Source organism: Amblyomma americanum, chromosome 1 (genome assembly GCF_052857255.1).
Source record: "Amblyomma americanum isolate KBUSLIRL-KWMA chromosome 1, ASM5285725v1, whole genome shotgun sequence".
NCBI classification, from domain to species: domain Eukaryota; kingdom Metazoa; phylum Arthropoda; class Arachnida; order Ixodida; family Ixodidae; genus Amblyomma; species Amblyomma americanum.
The window spans coordinates 512,818,461-512,839,439 of NC_135497.1; the positions used below are offsets into that span (position 1 = coordinate 512,818,461).

At 46.4% G+C, this 20,979-nt stretch overlaps 1 pseudogene; it reads left to right on the top strand.

Annotated features, from left to right (window-relative positions):
* The first annotated feature begins 3,373 nt into the window (after positions 1-3,373).
* Positions 3,374-4,324, top strand: LOC144128436 (uncharacterized; annotated as a pseudogene).
* Positions 4,325-20,979: the final 16,655 nt, after the last annotated feature.

The following is a 20,979-nucleotide window of genomic DNA, read 5'->3' on the forward strand; positions in this document are numbered from 1 at the left end:
ACACGTGGGGTAGGGGTTTCCTCCTTTCTGTTTTGTTCATACGCTTCGTTCAGAGATTTAATGCCATCGGAATGAGGAATGTTTGTGTAGAGAGAGACTACATCTAGTGTTGCCAGGAAGGCTCCTTCCGGGAGTTTGAGACCTGCTATTGCGCGAAGGAAATGGTTTGTGTCGCGTATGTATGATGCGTGTGTTGTTGGAATATGTCTAATTAGTGTGTCAATGTAACTGGAAATTGGTTCTGTAATCGTGCCGATGCCGGATACTATAGGGCGGCCAGGATTATTCTTTTTGTGGATTTTCGGTAACATGTAGAATCGGCCCGGCGACGGGTGTGGTGCGGTGAGGGCTTTAGATAACCGTAGGGATATGTCCCCATTCTTCGCAAGTTGACCCAGGGTCTCCGCTACAAAATGTTGGTATTGCGCAGTTGGGTCTGCTTCAAGACGTTGATAGAAACTAATGTTAGAGAGTTGTCTCAAGCCTTCTTCAATGTATTTTTCGCTGTCCATGACAACTATACCACCTCCCTTATCCGCTGGCTTAATGATTATATCTGTCCTTCTGCTCAGAGCCTTCAATGCATCCCGTTCGTTTTTAGACAAGTTCTGCCTCCCTGGAGTGTGGTTCTTTTAGGCGTAAATAATGCCTTTCTGGACGGCGTTAATGTACATGTCCAAGTGTTTGTCCCTTCCTATACTAGGAGTCCAGTGGTGGTTAGTAACGACGAGTTCTCTGCTATCAGCGGTAACCCGCGCCCGATCGAAGAAGTATTCCCGGAGTCGCAACATTCGTGCAAAGTTGTCCAAATCTTTTAACACCGAGAATTCACTGTATTTACCGGTGGTAGGCCAAAATGTAAGGCCTCGAGAAAGGATGGATCTTTCCTCTGTCGTTAAGGCCCTGGTTGATAGATTAATAATATTGTGCTGGAAAGCAAAGTCGGCGCTTGGAACCGCAGGATTTTTATTAGTAGATGCTGTCATTTCAGATCGTTCTACGCGTGTTTCTTGAACTGTTGATGTTTGTGTCGTTCTACTGGATTTGTTGTTGGAGTTTATTATAATAGGGGGGTTAATATTTGTAGCTGCCTCCGTTTTTGATTCTTTTTCGCTTGTTATTGATTTTGACCACACGTGTTGTGGAACCCCGTCTGGAATAAATTTTTTGTGTTTGGTCTTGCGTACCTCAGTCGCTCTCTTTTCCTCAAAGAACATAAGCTCTGTGGCCTCCAGCGCGGTAAGGGTAATTTGTTGATGAGCACGACTCTCTTCCATTCTCAGAGCCACCAACGCCTTCTTAAAGTGGCCAATGGTAACTACAAGCAAATTTAAAGAGGCAGATTGTAGTATACGATTCCAACTAGCCTTCTCCTCTTCACACAGGTCACCCATTGATGGTGTTAGCGACACTTGTAAACCTTTTGGTACGATTTTTGATTCAAGATAGGCCTTTAGGCTATGAATATGTAGTTCATGCCTAATTCGTTTATCCACAATTTTCTTAATTTTAAAAAATTAGAGTTATTTGAGGAAGGCTGTCGGTAGGATGAGTGAGAGAGAGTCGGCGTACTCACGCGGCCTGAATGTCACTGTTGACGAACCCGTTGTGCCGAACCGCAGCGCTTTCGAAGATCGTAGCGTGATAGAGGGGTGCTGGGAAGCTCTTCTTTCCGGCTGGATATCGTATCAACCTGGCCCTCTATATATATATATATATATATATATATATATATATATATATATATATATATATATATATATATATATATATATATATATATATATATATATATATATATATAAATTCAAAACTTTAATTCCAACGACTCGTTGGGGGTCATCAGGCAAAAAAGCTGCCATTGGCAGCTTGAGGGTGCCTGATGCCCGTACAAGGCAGCAGCATATAGCCAACACAAAATTCTGAACACATGTTCAGTTACACTTTCACAGAAATTGACTCATCGGAACACATTCGAAACACATTAAAACACAGCACAAGAAAGTATACAGTACGAAAAACATAAAGGCAATGAAAATACATTGAATACGATTAGCTGCACAAAAACTGGGATGAGAAAAAAATTTCACGTGTCTGTTTTCTATTACATGCGCTTAAGTCAAAATTTGCAGACAGTAATTTGTTAAGCAAGCACGGCAACTTGTGCGTGAGCGACTGTAGCATATAATTTGTACGTCTGCGTGGTATCAGCCATGTCTCAGATCCACGGGTGCGACAATCACTTTTCTATATAAAAGATAAAGGAAATGAGGGGCCCGTTTGACAAACTTATGAAGGGAGCCAACAGGTCACCGAAACCAAGGTGCATAGGGGAACGTTATTTTTTTTAATGTGTTCTGCTTATCAGTGGCAGAATAATACTTCGATTAATAAATCGCTTAAAGAAAATTACTTAAAGCAGAAAAAAAAACAACCATGCCGCCGGTGGGATGCGAACCCACGAATTCCAAATATCGCGTCCGGTGGCCTTACCAACTGAGCTACGACGACGGCTGTCCAATCTGCTGCTCTCGTAAGTATTTATGTTTATTGGGTGTAAGCGAACCTTGAGAGCGTTCACCAGCGCCACCCTCGACCATAGCTCTGTTGGTAAGAGCACCGGACGCGATATTTGGAATTCGTGGGTTCGCATCCCACCGGCGGCATGGTTGTTGTTTTTTTTTGCTGTCTTAAGTAATTTTCTTTAAGCGATTTATTGATCTAAGTATTATTATCCCACTTATAAGCACAACACATTAAAAAAGATAAAGTTCCCCTATGGACCTTGGTTACGGTGACTGTTGGCTCCCTTCATAAGTTTGTCAAACGGGCCCCTCATTTCCTTTACCTTGTCTGCTAATAGCTTAACGAGGGTCTCGGTTCTGGCAGTCTTAATGCCACAGGTAGCGTAAGAGGGTTCTCGCACAGTTTCCGGCCTCGCCGTTATATGACGTTCTACTTCACGCTCGCGGTATTACAGGGCGTGCTACGTCCGCCGCTATGGTCGAGGGTGGCGCTGGTGAACACTCTCAAGTTTCGCTTACACCCAATAAGCATCAATACCCACGAGAGCAGCAGATTGGAACGCCGTCGCCGTAGCTCAGTTCATTCGACATCCGGCCACCGAGCGTGACGGACGTGTTTCTATGGGCTCCCGATGAGCGGTTTCGGCGGCCCGGTATCAGGTGTACAGACAAGCCGAACGAGGATTATCAGTTTGGTTCTGCCACATCTGCCCAAAGGTTCGTCAGTTTTAAATATAGTTTTTTTGCATGGCCACACTCAAGCGCGGCCTTTCCGTGTTGAACATTTCTGAGACGCTCTATCGCGTTTGTCACTGCTGCCGGAAATAGTTGCCCTCGGTGCTTATCAAATGAATCACGTGTGGGCGGTAACATTCAAGGACAAAGAAGGGAAAAAGACGATTTTGCAGGCCGAGGCTTTCGACATCAAGGAGCACCGCTGTGTGGTCATAGATCCAAGCAACCAGGGCGTCCGGCTGAAGCTGTATTGACTGCTGCACGGTGTGCGCGACGACGACGTGCGGGCGGCGTTGGCGCCCTTCGGAAAAGTGACCGATATAGCTAAAGACAAGTGGAAGGTGAGTGGCTGCGTCGATAAAGCGTCGACGACGTGTTCCGTAATGCTCAAGTTAAACGCAGCTCTTACCATTGAGGACCTCCCGCACCAGCTACGTGTCGCCGAGGATGTCGCCCTTGTTTACGTCCCTGGTAGAGCTCCGCTCTGTCTTCGGTGCCGAGGCACTGGGCATATACGTCGAGAGTGCCGTGTGCCGCGCTGCGGAATCTGCCGTCGCTTCGGCCACGGCGAGACCCAGTGTGTGCGTACATACGCGAGTGTGGCAGGCCCGGCCCGAAAGGATGAGATGGCAGATCACCTGATGGATGAGGTAGACGCTGCGGAAGCCACGTGTGAAGGTAGCATTGAAGGGTCCTCGAAGGACACGCCCCCTGAACTCCCCAAGTCGGATGGAACGCCGAATGTGGACTGTGGCGTGGTGGACGTAACGCCCGACGATGCTGCGACGACAGACGTAGGAAAGCTACGCGACGTCTCGGATGGAGAACCAGCCTCCCATCCGCAGCAGAGTACCGCATGCGAAACTGAGGACGTCGACATGCCCCCGAATTCGAGCGTGCCAGCAAAGCGGGCGCATGACGACCGCAACGGAGAAACCATCAAAGACGGGGACGGCTACGAGGAACCCCCGCTAAAGACCCTTCAAGTACGGCGGCCGTCTTTCAAACCGAAGCCTAATGTGCCACCTGCCCGGAGGACTACGGCTGCAACGCCTCCGCTGTAGCGGGGGTGACGCTTCAAAAACAGAAGCGGTGTCTCGGTCGATGACCGAGAACAGTGTCTGCCTGGAGCCACCTTCCGGCTACTGCGACGTGCACCTGAACAGCGCGAAAGAATTACGGACTTGCATCACGACTTCCTGTAATTGAGACGTGAGTAACTTCTTCGGCGACTTCCACATGCTTTCAATGGCGGCCAATCTAGAAAGTAGCCTACGGGCCGCGACACTGAATGTGAGAGGCCTTTCAACGAGAAGAAGACAGGAACAGCTAAATTGTCTTTTATCAGATAACGATATCGATCAGCTGGCTGTCCAAGAAACGAAAATTGAAAGTGTAGAACAAACTGAATGTATGGTTGAAGTTTTCCGTAATAGGTACAGCGTGCGCGTTTGTCATTCGGTGGAAAAGTCGGGAGGTTGTGTTATCTTGATCCGTAATTCTAGCGCAGTAGTTGAATCCGTGATAACGTGTGACTCGGGTCGACTTGTTGTCTGTGATTTTCTTTTTTCTGCAATGCCATGGAGAGCTGTATGTGTCTATGCACCGAATAGATGTCGTGAACGTGAAGCTTTCTTTAAAAGTATTGAATCGTACGTGGCGTGCGAAAGGTGTGTTATATTGCTTGGAGACTTTAATTGTGTCTGCAGACCGGAAGACAAAACTACTAGACAAGCTTCACGGGACGTTAGTGCAGAATTGTTACTGCAAATCGTTAATGAAAATGGGCTAAAGGACATTGGCATTGTGCTGTCACCAGAAGACCAAGCAAATATCACTCACTTTCAAGGTGTTTCTCATGCAAGACTTGACCGCATGTATGTCCCTGTTGAATTGGTGCCAGTTTGTTGTAGTTATCAGATCCGACATGTAAGCTTTTCTGATCACTCTTTGGTTATGGTCACCTTCGGTAGAAAGGAAAGAGTGGCAAAATTCAACTGGGAGCTATGGAGATTCAATGAGAAGTTATTGCAAGATGAAATATTTGATGCTAAAACAAAGGAATATATCAGCGACTTGTTGCTGAGAACATCGGGAAATTTCATATATGAATGGGAACAGTTTAAATGTAATCTTAAACTCGCCGCGATAGAAAGAGCGCGTGTACTGAGACACAATCGAAGACAACAAGAAAAAGAGCTCCATAACCAACTAAACTATATGTTAAGCGCAGAAAGCTTCTAGCCGGGATCGTTCGCGCAAGAAATAAAAGAAATAAAAAGTAAACTTGAAGTTATTGATGAAGAGAGGTACCGAGGCGCGGTGATAAGGGCACGTGCCGAGAGGCTCTGGCAGGGTGAAACGCCTACAAAACGAGCGCTGGGCGAAGAAAAAGGGCATGCGGTGAAAAAAGAGATAAACAAAATCTGTTATCAAAACCAAGTTACCAGTGAAAAGGCGTTGGCTGAGCGGGCCATTTTCGAATATTATAGAGAGTTGCTTAGCCAGAAACTAAATGCTATTGGCAACTTCAGAGCAGACTTTCTTCCGCTCATGCCTGTTCTGGATGATGACGTCAAGCAGACTCTCGAAAGACCTATAAGTGTGTCAGAAATAGAAGCAGCCATTGTCGAATTAGGTGCCAGTAAGTCGCCGGGGCCGGACGGGTTTGGTGCGCCATATACAAGTTTTTTAAAGCTGAAATGGCTTCTTGCCTACAGCGCGTGATAGCTTAATGCTATGAACACAATATGACCCCTCCGTCTTTCGGGATTTTAGGTTACTCTGCGTCGAAAACTACCGTCCTGTAAGTCTAACAAATGTCGAGTATAAGATATACATGAAGGTGCTTGCCAGTCGGTTACAGAATGTTATCACGTCACTCGTAGGTCCACACCAGACATGCGGCATAAAAGGGAGGTCAATTTTCACAAATATACACACAGCAAGAAATGTCCTGGAATGTTGCGACGCAATGCTTTATCGCGTAGCTATGCTGCAATTAGATCTGCAGAAGGCATTCGACAGGGTCGGACACGATATCCTGTTCGCTCTTTTGGAGCATGTGAACGTCGGCTCTGTCATCACTGACGGCGTGAAAATGTGTATAAAGAGTGTCTCGCCAAATTAGTCATAAACAGGGATTTAAGTGAAAGCATACCAGTGCTGTCTTCTGTCCGACACGACTGTCCACTCTCGCCCCTCCTCTTCGCCCTTTGCTTGGAGTAATTCTGTTTGAGACTCCTTACGGGACCAAACATTCGAGGGTATACCTTCTTTGATGCGGAAGTTAGGGTTTTGGCCTATGCTGACGACATCGCAGTGTTTTGTGCTGACCAGGACAGTGTGCGTGCAGTTGTTAAGGAAACCGCGAAGTTCTGTAGGGTAACTGTTAGCGCAGTAAGTTGGACAAAATGCTTAGGATTCTGGCATGGAGACTGGGAACACACTCCGGAATTTTTCTTCCATATGCAATGGACGATAACCCCTGGCAAGTACCTTGGCTTCCCTCTCAAGCATTACCGGAAAAGTAAACAATATTGGGACGAGGAAACTCAACGAGTTAGATCTCAGACAGCTAAATGGGGAGGCTAAAATTTTTCCATGTTTTCGAGAACCACTGTGTGTAATGTATTTCTGGTTGCTAAAATATTTTATGTTTTGCAAGCGTTGTGCATGGCAAGACGGGCGGTGCAGAAGCTGCATCGAGTTTTTGCGACGTTTGTATGGGCCTCTACATGGGAACGTACAGGCCGGTGCAACCGATTCCATGCCGTACGGAACGGGGGTCTCGGGCTATCACATTTATTTCTCAAACAAGTAGTTACCAGGTTTTTGTTCTTGCGCGATCAAAGTGATCATTTTCTAAGAAAAATAATACAAGTGCGATTGTCATTCACTGCCTGAGTACATAGTGTCCACTGTATCAAGCACAACGGCGTTAAGTTCATTTTTGCACGAAGTTGTCGCATCCTTTCGTATTCTCCAGGCGAGGTTTTCGCGAGAGTATTTGGCCAATGTCTCGCGGAAGGTGCTATATAAGGACCTACGTGGTGTGTTCTTGCCTGTACCAGTGTATCGTGCTGTGTATAAATTGGCTTCTGAACGTGATGTCCTTCAAAGGGTTAAAAAATGCCAATCAGAGCTTCGGCCAAGTCTTTCTTTCAGTTGCATACTGGCACTCTAATAGTGAAGCCATGGCTGCAAAGCAAAGGTCTCTTTGTGCCTTGCAGCGTTAACTGTATTCTCTGTCAAAAGCCAGAAACTATTGAACATATCTTTCTCGACTGCCACGACGCAGTTTTCCTGTAGGATATTCTTCAGCGAGCTTTAAAAAAAGATCTGCCGATAACGCCTTTTGGGATACGTTTTCTGCCATGTGGTTCACCTGAAGAAGTGCCGTGTGACATTATGATGCTGCTGTGCATGCACAGCGTGTCGAAAACAAGAATGGATGTAAGACACGAACATGTTGTTATACGTCCCGCTCGACAGTATTTCGCTGAGAGTGTGATGTACATCAGGGATGTTTTCAAGGCACACAATGAACCTCCAGATTGGTTACCGGTCCTGGACGAGCCGTCCTCAATGAGGTATTTTTAACTTAATTGCACTAGACAAAACTAAACTACTGCTTTTATCTCTTTGTCTATAGCAGTGTTGCCTTGTGTGTGATTGTGTGTATTTGCCAAGTCGGTAATAAAGAAAAAAAAGTCGCCGTAGCTCAGTTGGTAAGAGCACCGGACGCGATATTCGGAGGCCGTGGGTTCGGATCCCACCGGCGGCATGGTTGTTTTTTCTGCTGCTTTATAAGTAATTTTTTTAGCGATTTTTCAATCTAAGTATTATTATCCCACTGATAAACACAACCCATTAAAAAAAATAACGGTCCCCTATGCACCTTGGTTTCGGTGACTGTTCGCTCCCTTCGTAATTTTCGCCCGCAGGGGGGCGCCTGCAGCTTGCAGGCGTCGCGACGGTGAGTGGCGACACCGCGGGTTCCCGAGCATCCGCAGGGGCATCCTCGTAAGGGGATGATGGTGAACTGTGCATCACCACGGACCCGAGCACCCGCGCCTCGCCGTGCGTGGCATCGCCGTGTCCGGGGAAAAGGGGATCCTGGTCGTTGAGCCGATGCCGAGCGTTTGGACCCTTAAGGCCCCTTGGCGGAGGCAACACACCACTTTGGCCCCAGCTTCCTGCAGACGGCACCTCCGGCCTGACCCGACCGGGGGGAAATCGGCAGTCGCCCTTTCCTATCCTCCTCTCCATCTTTCACTTTCCTATCTCTGTCTCACAACTCTCCTATATCCTACTCGCTTCTTGGTTTTTCCTTTTTTCCTGGCGGCGAGGGTTAACCTTGTGTGACCAACAACCCTGAGTTGCGTCATATTTGGTTATAGTTGAGGTGTACAGCTGGCGTGGGCAGGACTTGCTATCAAGTTCCTGTCCCGTCCCCTTGTTGGACTCCGTGGTGGGTGGCTGGCACCATGACCGAAAAACAAAATTTTTTTATGGCTCCACAACTTTCAAAACCTGATCGTTCTCTCAAAAGAGGGCGGAACGAGGCAGACAACTTCTTTCAAAAAAGAAAAGTAACTTTCCCCAAATATCATGTGATCCACAGTGAACAAGATAAACAGGCAAGAATAATATCCCCCTTCCTTGTGTCAAAGTGCTTGACTGAAACCTTAGGCATTGACTATAAGCTGTCAAAAATGGCCAGCGGCGACTTATTGCTCGAACTGTGTGACAATGTCCAACAATCTAAGCTCTCCAACCTAACGTCCATAGGGGAAATCCCGGTCTCCGTGACTCCTCATCGCTCACTTAACACTGTCCGAGGCGTAATATCGGAAAATGATTTTCCTCACATAACTGAAAAAGAAATGCTCGAAGGGCTCATCGACCAAGACGTCATAGATGTCCACCGAATCAAAATCCGCAAGGACAACAAGGAAATAGACACAAAACACATGATTCTGACGTTCAACACCAGCACCCTGCCCGACACAATCAACGTGGGATATTTGAAAATCGATGTAAGACCATACATACCAAACCCTCGCAGATTTTTCCACTGCCAAAGGTTCGGCCACGGCTCACAGAGCTGCCGCGGTCGCAAAACGTGCGCAAAATGTGCCTCGAACGATCACCAGTCTTATGTATGTGACGCAGCCCTGTGCTGTGCAAACTGTGAAGGAGAACATGCTGCATACTCCAGGGCGTGTCCGTCCTGGAAGACAGAAAAAGAGATAATCACCATAAAGACAAAAGAAAAACATTTCTATTAAAGAAGCGAGAAGGCGTTCTGCGCTTACAAACACATTCTCCTTCACAGCAAAACAAAACTTCACTGATGTGGTGCGCAGGGGCGTATCACCACACAGCACTCCGGCACCTGCCAAGGCCGCTCCCACCGAGCCGATGGCAGGGCCATCCACGCCCCAGGCAGGGTCAGCGAAAGCTGCCCTGTCATTGCCAAAGCAGGGACCGCCGGTCCATGGGTCGGCATCCCGCAGGACCTCCCCCCGTCGGGAGAAACCTGAAACTAACACAACCGCGACTGCGCGGTCGTCCAGCACCTCTGTTGAGGTGATGGATACAACACCCACTCCGCCTACATTACAGCGGCGGAACAGCTCTCGTGAGCGAAAAAAAGACAGGCCTCTCATAACGGGCCCACCACATAAGTAAATCCTCTTTCATTTTCTCTCAAAAACACAAGCATGGCTTTTTTAATTCAATGGAATTGTAGAGGACTTATGCGGAATTATAGTGACATAACACATATTTTAGGGTGAATGCTACCCATAGTTTTATGTCTTCAGGAGACCAATCTTCGTCCACAACATGTACATATCCTGAAACATTATCAAACTTTTAGACGCGATCGCGAGCAGGCAAATCGACTCTCAGGAGGCATCGCAATCGTCGTCCAAAGCTCAATACAAAACTTGAGGCGGTTGCAGTCAGCATCGTCAGCTATAAAACACTATCAATCTGTTCCGTATACATTCCTTCACATTTTACATTAGCAGTCCATGATCTAGAAGAATTGATAGATGAACTTCCAGAGCCATATCTTGTAGTTGGGGATTTTAACGCCCACTCCCCTTTTTGGGGAAGCGAGCGCTGCGACCCTAGGGGGCAAACAATCGAAGATTTTATCCTCTCAAATAACATCTGTCTTTTAAATACAGGAAAAGCAACTTATTGTTGCCCAAGCTCGGCAAAAATGAGCTTTCTCGATTTAGCTTTCGCACCACCATCGCTTTTTAACGATTTTAAATGGGATGTTTTAAATGACCCTCTGGGAAGTGATCACCTACCAATTATCATCAGCCTCTCATCGTCTACTGCAGTCATCCCCACAAGACAACGGCGCTGGAAGCTTCACCTCGCCGACTGGTCACTTTTTACAGCAAGTGCCACACTAGAAAAAGAATTTTGTGAAGATCTTAGCATAGACTAAATTAATGGAAAGTTTACTACATGCATAATATCGGCCGCTACACTAGTCATACCACAAACAACAGGACTCGTACACAAAAATCAAAGTATGGTGGACACAAGAATGCACATTGGCAAAAAAACACCAAAATAAAGCTTGGGGCTCTCTGCGTCGGTATCCCACAGCGGAGAACTTGATTGCCTTTAAGAGGGCCAAGGCCAGAGCGCGATTCGTTCGGAGAAATGCCGAGAAATCCTCGTGGCAGAAATGTGTCTTCAATAAACAGCTCAATAACCTCAAATCAATGTGGGGAAAGGTTCCAAGATTCAGTAGTGACCATACCCCTTTCACACTTCCTCTATTGACTACACCCGGGACACAAACATCATTAGAAGAACAGGCCAACATACTAGGTGAGCATTTTGCTGAAGTTTCCAGTTCGTCCAATTACACAAACACGTTCCAGAAGTACAAAGAAATAGCAGAAAAACAAAAACTTCCATTTGCAGCAGGTATGCACGAGGACTACAATCAACCCATCACACTCCAGGAATTGATTAGGGTATTATCTTCTGGTAAAAAGACAGCAACAGGCCCAGATAATGTGCATTACGCTATGCACGCCCATCTCTCTGAAGCTGCCGTGCAGGCATTGCTGAAATTCTTTAACAAAATATGGACAACTGGGAATATACCTGAGGAGTGGAAGAAAGCAATAAAAGTACCTTTTCTGAAACCCGGAAAACAACCAACAAGTCCTAACAATTACAGACCGAAAGCCCTCACCAGCTGCATCGCTAAATCTTTCGAAAGCATAATAAACATTAGACTGACCTTCACACTTGAATCTCGTCGACTCTTAGATTTACATCAATGTGGATTTAAGAAAGCATGCTCGACCACTGATCACCTCGTCCGCCTAGAAAACACCATCCGGGAGGCGTTCATCCACAAACAGCACCGTATCGGGGTCTTCTTCGATTTGGAGAAGGCCTATGATACTGCGTGGAAGTTCGGCATCCTCCTTGACCTAGCAGAGCTAGGGATCCGCGGCAGGATGCTGAACTGCTTGAACGACTTCCTCACTAACCGCACATTCAGAGTCCGTCTGGGAGCAACTCTATCAATGACATTCACCCAAGAGAATGGCGTACCCCAGGGATGCATTTTAAGTACGACACTCTTTATATTAAAAATGAATTCTTTGGCCAAAGTAATACCTAAGTCCGTAATGTATTCAGTTTATGTAGATGACATACAGATAGCATACACTTCTTCCAACATACTGTCCTGCGAGAGACAAATACAAATCACACTAAATAAACTGGCTGCTTGGGCAGAGAAAAATGGATTCAAGTTCCCCCCTTAAAAAACAGTAGCTGTTTTGTTCTCATTACGACGAGGCGTACAGGTCGATCCCAATCTGGGCTTGAATCAAACCACACTGCCAGTCAAACAGGAACATAAATTTTTAGGCGTCACTTTTGACAAGAAACTTGCATTTCTGTCACACATTAACAACCTGAAAAAGAAAGCATCCCAAGCCCTCAATGTATTAAAGGTACTCTCGCGAAAACGGTGGGGGTGCGATAGAGCTTGCCTATTGCAAATATATCGCTCTTTGGTGCGCTCCAAGCTGGACTACGGGTGCATAGTATATGGTTCGGCAAGAGCATCCTACTTGAAACGACTGGACCCTGTTCATAATCTTGGTTTGCGCCTATGAACTGGAGCTTATAGAACATCCCCGGTAAATAGTCTTTACGTTGAAGCTAATGAGCCCACACTAGAGAATGGAAGAGTCACACTAACATGCACGTACATCCTAAAAACCCGTTCTCTCCCTAAACATCTCTGCTATCCCATTGTTACCAAGTGCCCATCTAGGAGATTATTCAATAATAAACCACATTTTATCAGGCCACTAATAATGCGTTTTGAAGATAAATGTGAAGACTTAGCAGTGCTGGACGCCCTACCTAATATTCCACAAAGACATGAATATCTACCACCATGGTACAGCCTTCCTTCGGTGTGTGACTTCACATTGACACACGTAAACAGAGAAAATACCACACGAGCACATATTGCAAGAGTTTTTGCACTACAAGAAAAATATGACACACTGAATTTTACACTGATGGCTCAAAAACAGAAAGTCATGTCGGAAGTGCTGTAATTCAAGGAACAAATGAAAAATGATACGATTGCCACAGTATGCATCGGTATTTACTGCGGAGTGTTATGCCATCTTTGTAGCTGTAGAACAAATAGTAAAACAAAACATAAAAAATAGCATCATTTACACCGATTTACTGAGTATGCTAAAAGCGCTGCATTCTACAAACGCTGCTGAACCCATATTAGGAAAAATCATACATAACTGTGAAAATTACAAAGCAAAAACATAACATTATATTCTGCTGGGTCCCTAGTCATGTTGGAATTTTAGGTAATGAGAGAGAAGATGCTTGCGCAGCACAAGTTAGAATTGGCCATATAAAACAAGTTAACATACCACAGAGGGATGTTTCTAAATTACTGCACAGTAAACTCAGGAATAAGTGGCAGATTGCATGGGACGAACAAACAAAAAACAAACTACATTCTATAAAACCTGTTTTGGGAGAATGGAGATCATGTACACATCAGGAGCGTTTCATAGAAGTTATTTTGTGTCGACTACGCATTGGACACACATACCTTACTCACAACTTCTTACTGTCAAAAAAGACAAACCTCTCTGCGATATGTGAGGCGATGAACTCACGGTAAACCACATTTTAATTGTATGCAAAAAACTTGAACAACCGAGGAAAAAATATTTCACAACATTGTACAATGAATACATCCCACTACACCCCATGTTACTTTTAGGAGATCAAGCACTGGTTGATTTTTCAAGCATTTTTAAATTTCTCACAGAAGCCAATGTTTTATACAAACTTTAGATATAAAAAGCGTAACCTTTAACAAAAGCTCTAACCGTGTGCTTGGCGCATCATAGCCTCAGTTGCTTGTAACACAGCAGCCTGGCTACACGCTCGTTTCGACAACAAAAGCCGCGACTCGCATAGGAAGAAATTTTACCACGCGTTTTGCGGCATTCGTAGACCGAATCAGGGTAGCTACGCGCAGGCTGTAAATAGCCAGCGGCCTTAACACGCAGACGCAAACTCAGCTCAGCGCCTTTTTAGTCAATGGCGCAGAACGATGTAAAACAGTAAGCTAGTTTAGATTGCCAGAACTGTGGCTGGCGGAGCGAAAGGTGCGGAATTTTAAGAGCTAATGTTTTCAGGGGTGTACCCTTGCACGCAATCTGCTGCAGCGTAGTTAAAGGAAGAATAAAAACGCTCGCGCAGTGCTGATTACGAAGCCACTACAGCAGTATTTTCACAATACAATATGCTGGGAGGATTGGTTATTAACTTCCATATCTACAGCGCTAAAGACGAGACAGAAGGAACGGCCACAAGTGACACAACAGAGCGCTGTCTGACAACTCAGACAGCGCTCTGTTGTGTGATTTTTGTGTGTTCCCTCTGTCTCGTCTTTAGCGCTGTAGATATGTGTGTTTATGGTTTATGGAGGTTTAACGTCCCAAAACGACTCAGGCCATGAGGTAAGCCGTAGTGAAAGGCTCCGGAAATTTCGACCAACTGAGGTTCTTGAACGTGCACTGACATCGCTCTGTACACGGGCATCTAGAATTTTACCTCCATCGAAATTCTCCATTGTCCAGATGACCATAAGTCAGGGCGACGGCGGAGCAGTGCATCAGGTGTGTGTCGCAGCACGCGGATATAAAACTCCTGATTCGTCTTTTCTTGGCCTAGTTGGTTTTTCATGCTGTAGGTGTTTGCAGCGCACACGAAACACGGACGGACAGAAAAGGACAGCGCTGTGTTTCGTTCCCTTTTCTGTCCGTCCGTGTTTCGTGTACGCTGCAAACACCTACATCCTGATTCACCGTCTGCCCTTGTGGGACGAACTCATGGTGTATGACACCTCTGGCATCGAAAAAAAGCTATCAGCATCGTCTTTGTTTTGGTCTTCTGTCGCCGCACCTTTCTCGACGCCGGAGAGCTTGAGGACCGCCATTCGGCGCTCTGCCTCTTTGTTTGAGGATTGTATTGAAAACATGTTTCGTCTTCAGCAATGTTGTCGAATTCAGCATCCTTCTCTGCCTCAGAGAGCAAATCAGCGCTCACTGATGGCCCTGTGTCCTTCTGGTCCGGTGTGAAGGAGTGCGGCACAAGTCTGGCATTCAACTTTTACTTCTCCAAGTTCTCACGCAAAACTTGGCGGCATGTTGTCTTACGAATTTCGAAAGCATCTGATAGCATGTGGACTTAATGGTGCGGTCCTGCTGTACGATTTGTCTGATCCAAGCCACGTTGTTTTCATTCCTTGAGGTTGAAGGGCGCACATGCCTTGTGTCGTATTCCACCGACGTTCTCCCCGAAATGAACTTCTTTTGCCAATCTAAAACTCGCGCCCGCGATAATGTCTCGCCGTCAGCATCACGAACGAGCTAATACGTCTGTGTGGGATCTTGCCAAGCTTCATACAGAATTTTATGTTTACACGCTATTCGAGGTGGACGTCCATCTCTAAACTTTCACAAACAGTAGAATGCGCAGACGACTAGTCCCTACGTTATTTTCTACATGTACTGCCATCTGGCGGCTGCCACAGCAAATAACAAATAGCTCAGGTTAGCCCAAAAAGATAGCGCTACACATGCGCACCAATATTTGTTTTGGGGAATCATTTCTAGAGAAGGAAATAAATCAGTTTAGAAACCTTAAGGACAAAGGTTGCAAATAGGTTGCGAGTTCAAAACCTGATCAGCATGCTAGAAGCGGAATGTTTATTAGGTTACGGTCATTTCTAGACAAAGTCGCGCCATTTCAATCTGTTTCTCAGCCTCGCTGCCAGGCGGCGCTAGCAATCCGTTGACTGTTTCGGAGGAGGAAATTGGTCAACACTTGATACCTCTCTCTAAAGGGCTTCACCCTACAGTGGAAAGCAGCGGGGCTGATTTATACAAAATATTGGGGTTTGAGGACAGTGATGGAAATGTAGATTTTAAGCGAGTAGAAGTAACGAAGCGAAGGTTATCTGAATGATGGCTAAAATCAAGACAAGAGTAAAATTTCACAAGTCATATCTAGGTGGCTTGAACCACCGCCCGATTTAAAGGATTCAGGCTTAGCCATCCATCCATCCATCCTGTCCAGGGAACTGAATCGAAAAAAAATTTCGTTTGGACCGCAGTGTTCAATACACAGAGTACCAACAATCAGGGGCTCGCGTAGTGTTCGCTTTTAAACATCATTAAGCAACCTCGGTGAGGAGCTGCAACACCTGACAGCACGATGTTAAAAGAGACGCGAGGGAAGCCTGACTGCATTGGGAAAACTCTAGACATGAGTCTTAAGAGCACCAGCAGATAAATGTAACGGACTAAATAAAGAACGATGAACAGGCAAAGGACCCGAGGTCGTTCCTTGCTATTTGCATGTAGTTTTGCTCCGGTTTCTTCGATGATTCAGTGGCTAAACAAGTGCGTCTCGCCTTGTTTTTTCGCCTGTTATCTCGGTCACCTGCTCCTGAAAAATAAAATGGCCCAATACCATAGTTCCTCCTTGTTCAAAAATAAAAGGTGCACTTTCAACGCCTCTGTCACTGTGGCCTATGTCCACACGTTTGTCTTGTAATTATCCGCTATGCTTTTCTGCGCTGCTTTTTGGAAGTGGGACACAGTAACTAGCCTAGCAGCAAATGTTTTCACATGACAAGTTGTCTTCACCAAGAGTCCTGTTGAAACGGTCGTGCACGCACTGAGGCGCGCTAGCCTGACCGTGTTCATGTATTGTTTTCAAGGGTTGTCGATTTAATACTGACTACAAGTACCGCCACGGTCATCACTGGAAATGAGAGTTGGAGTGAGCTTTTGGACTCACTGTTTTCTGAAAAAAAAAAAACATATAGTAGAGTTGAGTTATCCGGCTTAACTCATTGTTTAGCGAAAGGTGGTTGGAAATAGCGGCGTTTGCCGACGGTAAGGTCGGTCTGCTGCATGCATGCAGCGAGAGCAATAGCATTGTCACATTCATATTTACGCATTTTATGCGCGCGACGAACCAACCTACCACACAAATAGCTACTTGGCTTTGCTTTTCTATTTCGCGCAGATTAAGCGACATGGCTTCTCTTCTCTTTTCGAGCATAGCTACTTGGTTTAGGCCTGCTTATATCGAGCACGTTTAAGCTCTTGGCTTAGCCTCTTTGTTTCGAGCTCGTTTGACCACTGCACTTCGCCGCTTTACGAGGCAGCACCACTGCTAGCGGTGCGATCTTGCGCCTTCAGCTAGGATATCAACAGACTCGACTCTTCTGACGGAATGGAGGATATCTACTTCGGCCAGCATGACCACTGATCTCGACTAGGTGGCCGGATGCCGCATTCTCGCTTTCCGAAGCCGGCGCAAGTGAAGCCACCGGAAGTTCAGTGGCATGTCCCGGAAGTTTGGTGTCTGCTGTGTACTTCAATGCAAAAAGTCGCGTCTTTCGACCTTTCGTCCTCAGTTTTTCGCGTTGTTTTTATGTACAGTCTGCTGTAATATCAAAGTAATAAGCAAGCTCAAAGCTAGAAGTGTGTACATTGTTTCTAGAACCCTGTAATTTCAGAGAAACCGAAGAAAACAGGCATGCAGGTCTCAAGCTGCTGCGGCAAAGGAGTATGTGCATTAAACACCGCATTCTTATCTGGTTCTTGTCTTCCGAGCATAATTAGTACAAGTAGTGGAATGACAATAAGTCGAGGTCATCTTAAAAACAAATTTTCGTGTAGCAAAGAACAGGCGAATGATGGCGCGGAAATCCATTCGAAGAGCCACTCGTTATACAGCTGCCGCAGTTTGAGTTTCGGGTTGGTGGCGGACGATGTCTCTTCTCATCGATGACGGTTGATGTTTATCGCTTTAGGGTGTCATTTACCTTAAAGACGTGCTTTCCAGCTAACTCCATAGCAAAGTCATGTTTCATCTACACGGCGCGAGAGAAACGACTGGCGAGAAAGACGAATGCAGCAGCGCATGTGACAAGCGCTGTTAGAAGTCAACTGCACCAAGAATCATGAATAAAACCCCAGTACGGCACAATTTGCTACAGTACGAAGCTGTACTTGATACACACCGTAAAAAAGCAGTACCATATACATTTTGGACGCGCTAATGTTAAACAGCAGAACACCGTCGGCACCTCAGCAGTTCGTGGCCTCGCCCTCGCTCCGGTTATTCGGTCTAAACATAATTCGGTAAAATGGTGACTGCAAAGTCGGCTGCGTGGTGAAGGTTTCCACCTACTCTTTCTTAAATTTACCCCCCACTGATGGTATAACTTGGCCTCAGAGCGCGACGATGTGCATCACAACAAAGAGCAGAGCTGGCGACGCTAGCGCAACGGGACGGCACAAAGCTGAGCAAACGACGCTCCGTACGTGCTTTGTGTGGCGACGTTCTGTCGTCTGCTAGTGTCGTCCCTTAGCGATGCAATGAACTCTTATTTTTGAAACGTCTTTTCCGAAGACTTTGCTGCTCTCCTCATGCAGTTGACGGCGCAACAGGTAGGCATTGTCATGAAAAAAGACGAGAACGTCGAAAACACAAAATGCTAAGTGTAAAACGAAAACTAAAGCTGAAAAACCGTGCTTAGTCCCATTTCGTGCACTGCCAAAGGCCGTCTTCCGGGACATGCCATCCGACATCCGGTGGCTTTAGTTTCGGGAGCCCGATGCGGCATCCAGCCCCCTAGTGGAGATCAGTAGGCATGACGAATCTACGAGCAGCCAACGGCGCATGCTTTTCGCGAACAACCGTCGTGGACTCCTCTGCTTGCCGCACCTCCTGAACGTGGCACTGGACTCCGCAGCTGCGTCGTTGGAGGAAAGAGAATAGAGCAGTAACTGTCCATTTCCCAGTGGACGCCTTAACCGCAGCCAAAGTTGGCGTCGCTAGTACAGGGTGGAAAGGAAAGATGGACAGCACCGAGGAGGTGGGGGTTAGGCAGAAAGGTGGGAGAGAAAAGAAAGAGAGAAAGAGGTGCCGAGGCTTGCCGAGGCTCCGGTGGAGCCTCCACTATGGTACCTCTTTCTGTTTTCCTTCTTTCTTTCCCTCTTTTAGCTTTTCCCTCAAGGCGTTCTGCGTTTTTGAAAGCCTTATGGCTGACTCAGAGTGACGTTCGCGGCACTCCAGTAACCATTCATAAAATGCAGTCTGGCAACTTGGCAGAGATCACCATCAGCACCATTCGTCGGCGCGTGCGCCATATTTTACGCATCAACTTACTCCCGCGGGCACATCATTTGCATCCGCTCGCATCCTTGGGCATTTCTGTGATACCTTCGTCACTTTGCGCCTGTGAGAGCGAGGGCGGAAGAAAACCTGCAGTGCTAAAGTGATCTGGCTATTGTCCCGGACTGATTTTCGCAAAGGCTAGTGGGCGCGTATTGCAATGCCCACGGTGTACACTGTCCGTCCAGCCGCACTTCACAGCACGGCCAGAAGCTTCTTTGTGAATCCTACGCCGATCCATCGACAGTGCGTGTTGCATTGTCATATTTAAGGTACAGCACCCCAGAGTGATTTACAATAGTTTCTCTCTTCCGCACTTGAAGATATCCTGTTCCTAAGTGCTTCCGCTGCGTCTTCGTTGCCGTGTATGGGCTGCAGGTTTGTGGGAACAAATCTGGTTGCTAAGCACGGCATATGTGTCGTCTGTCCAGGTGAATAATGTGTTAACAACTTTTAATGCATAAACTTTAAATCTGGCGTTATGTGGCTGAAAAATTCCGTACCAAATTGCGTTGAGGTGTGCACGCAGGTCTAGTGCTCTGGAATGTTGTTTTGCGGGACAAGTAATCTGAAATATACTTCCATATCTTGACTCAGTGGTTATGGCTCTCGGCTGCAGTCCCGAAAGACGCAAGTTCGATCCCGTTCGCGGCGGTAGAACTTCGATGGAGGTAAATTTCAAGATGCCCGTTTACTGTGCGATGTCAGTGCACGTTAAAGAACCTCAGGTGCTCAAAATTTCCGGAGCCTTTCACTACGGCTTCCCTCATTGCCTGAATCACGTTGGGACGTTAAACCTCCATAAACCATATACACACATATCTACAGCGCTAAAGACGAGACTGAAGGAACAAACAAAATCACACAACAGAGCGCTGTCTGAGTTGTCAGACAGCGCTCTGTTGTGTCACTTGTGGCCTTTCCTTCTGTATCGTCTTTAGCGCTGCAGATATGGAAGTTAATAACCAATCCGCCCAGCATATTGTATTGTGAAAATACTGCTGCAGCTTCTTCGTTATCAGCCCTGCGCCAGCGTTTTTATTCTTCCTTTAACTGCGCTGCAGCGATTGCGCGCAAGAGTACACCCCTGAAAACATTAGCTCTTTTAAAATTCCACACCTTTTGCTCCGCCAGCCACAGTTCTGGCAGTTTAGACAAGCTTACTGCTTTACATCGTTCTGTGCCATTGACTAAAACGCGCTGCGCTGAGTTTGCGTCTGCGTGTTAAGGCCGCTGGCTATTTACGGCCTACGCGTAGCTACCCTGAATCGGTTTACTAATACCGCAAAACGCCTGGTAAAATTTCTTCCTATGCGAGTCATGGCTTCTGTTGTCGGAACGAGCGTGTAGCCAGGCTGCTGTATTACAAGAACAGTTCGCCATAGCATCCTAGCACTTGAAATGGAGCAAAAAAACTGATATTGGTATATTGAGAGCTCCACACATCGATATAGCAGTTTCAAGCTAACAACTCCGTTAGCACATATATAACTACTTTCATGTATATTTCACCAAACAGCTTGCATGCAGCAGCTTCTTATAGCAGAAGTGCTTTTCTTTTCAGGAAGGCATTATTCAGTAGCCACCACAAAATTTACAAGAGGGAGGTGACCATAGCCTCTTTGGTCGTAAGCGCATGCTGATGTCGAAGCGTCCGTAGTAGTCCTTGCGCAGTGTAAGGTCAGGTGGGCCACTTTTGAGGACACCGGCTTCCGCGAGAGGCAGCAAAAATGCCGCCCACGCTCCCAGCAGAAGCTACGGTAAATGAAGGTTTATTCATACTGTGGGATCTATCGTGGGATTCATACTGTGGGATCGGTGACTACAGAAAAATATGACGCTAAAAAATGCACAGATTCTATGCCTTTTTTGAAGTTCCGGTACGCGTGAAAACAAGCCATCTTGT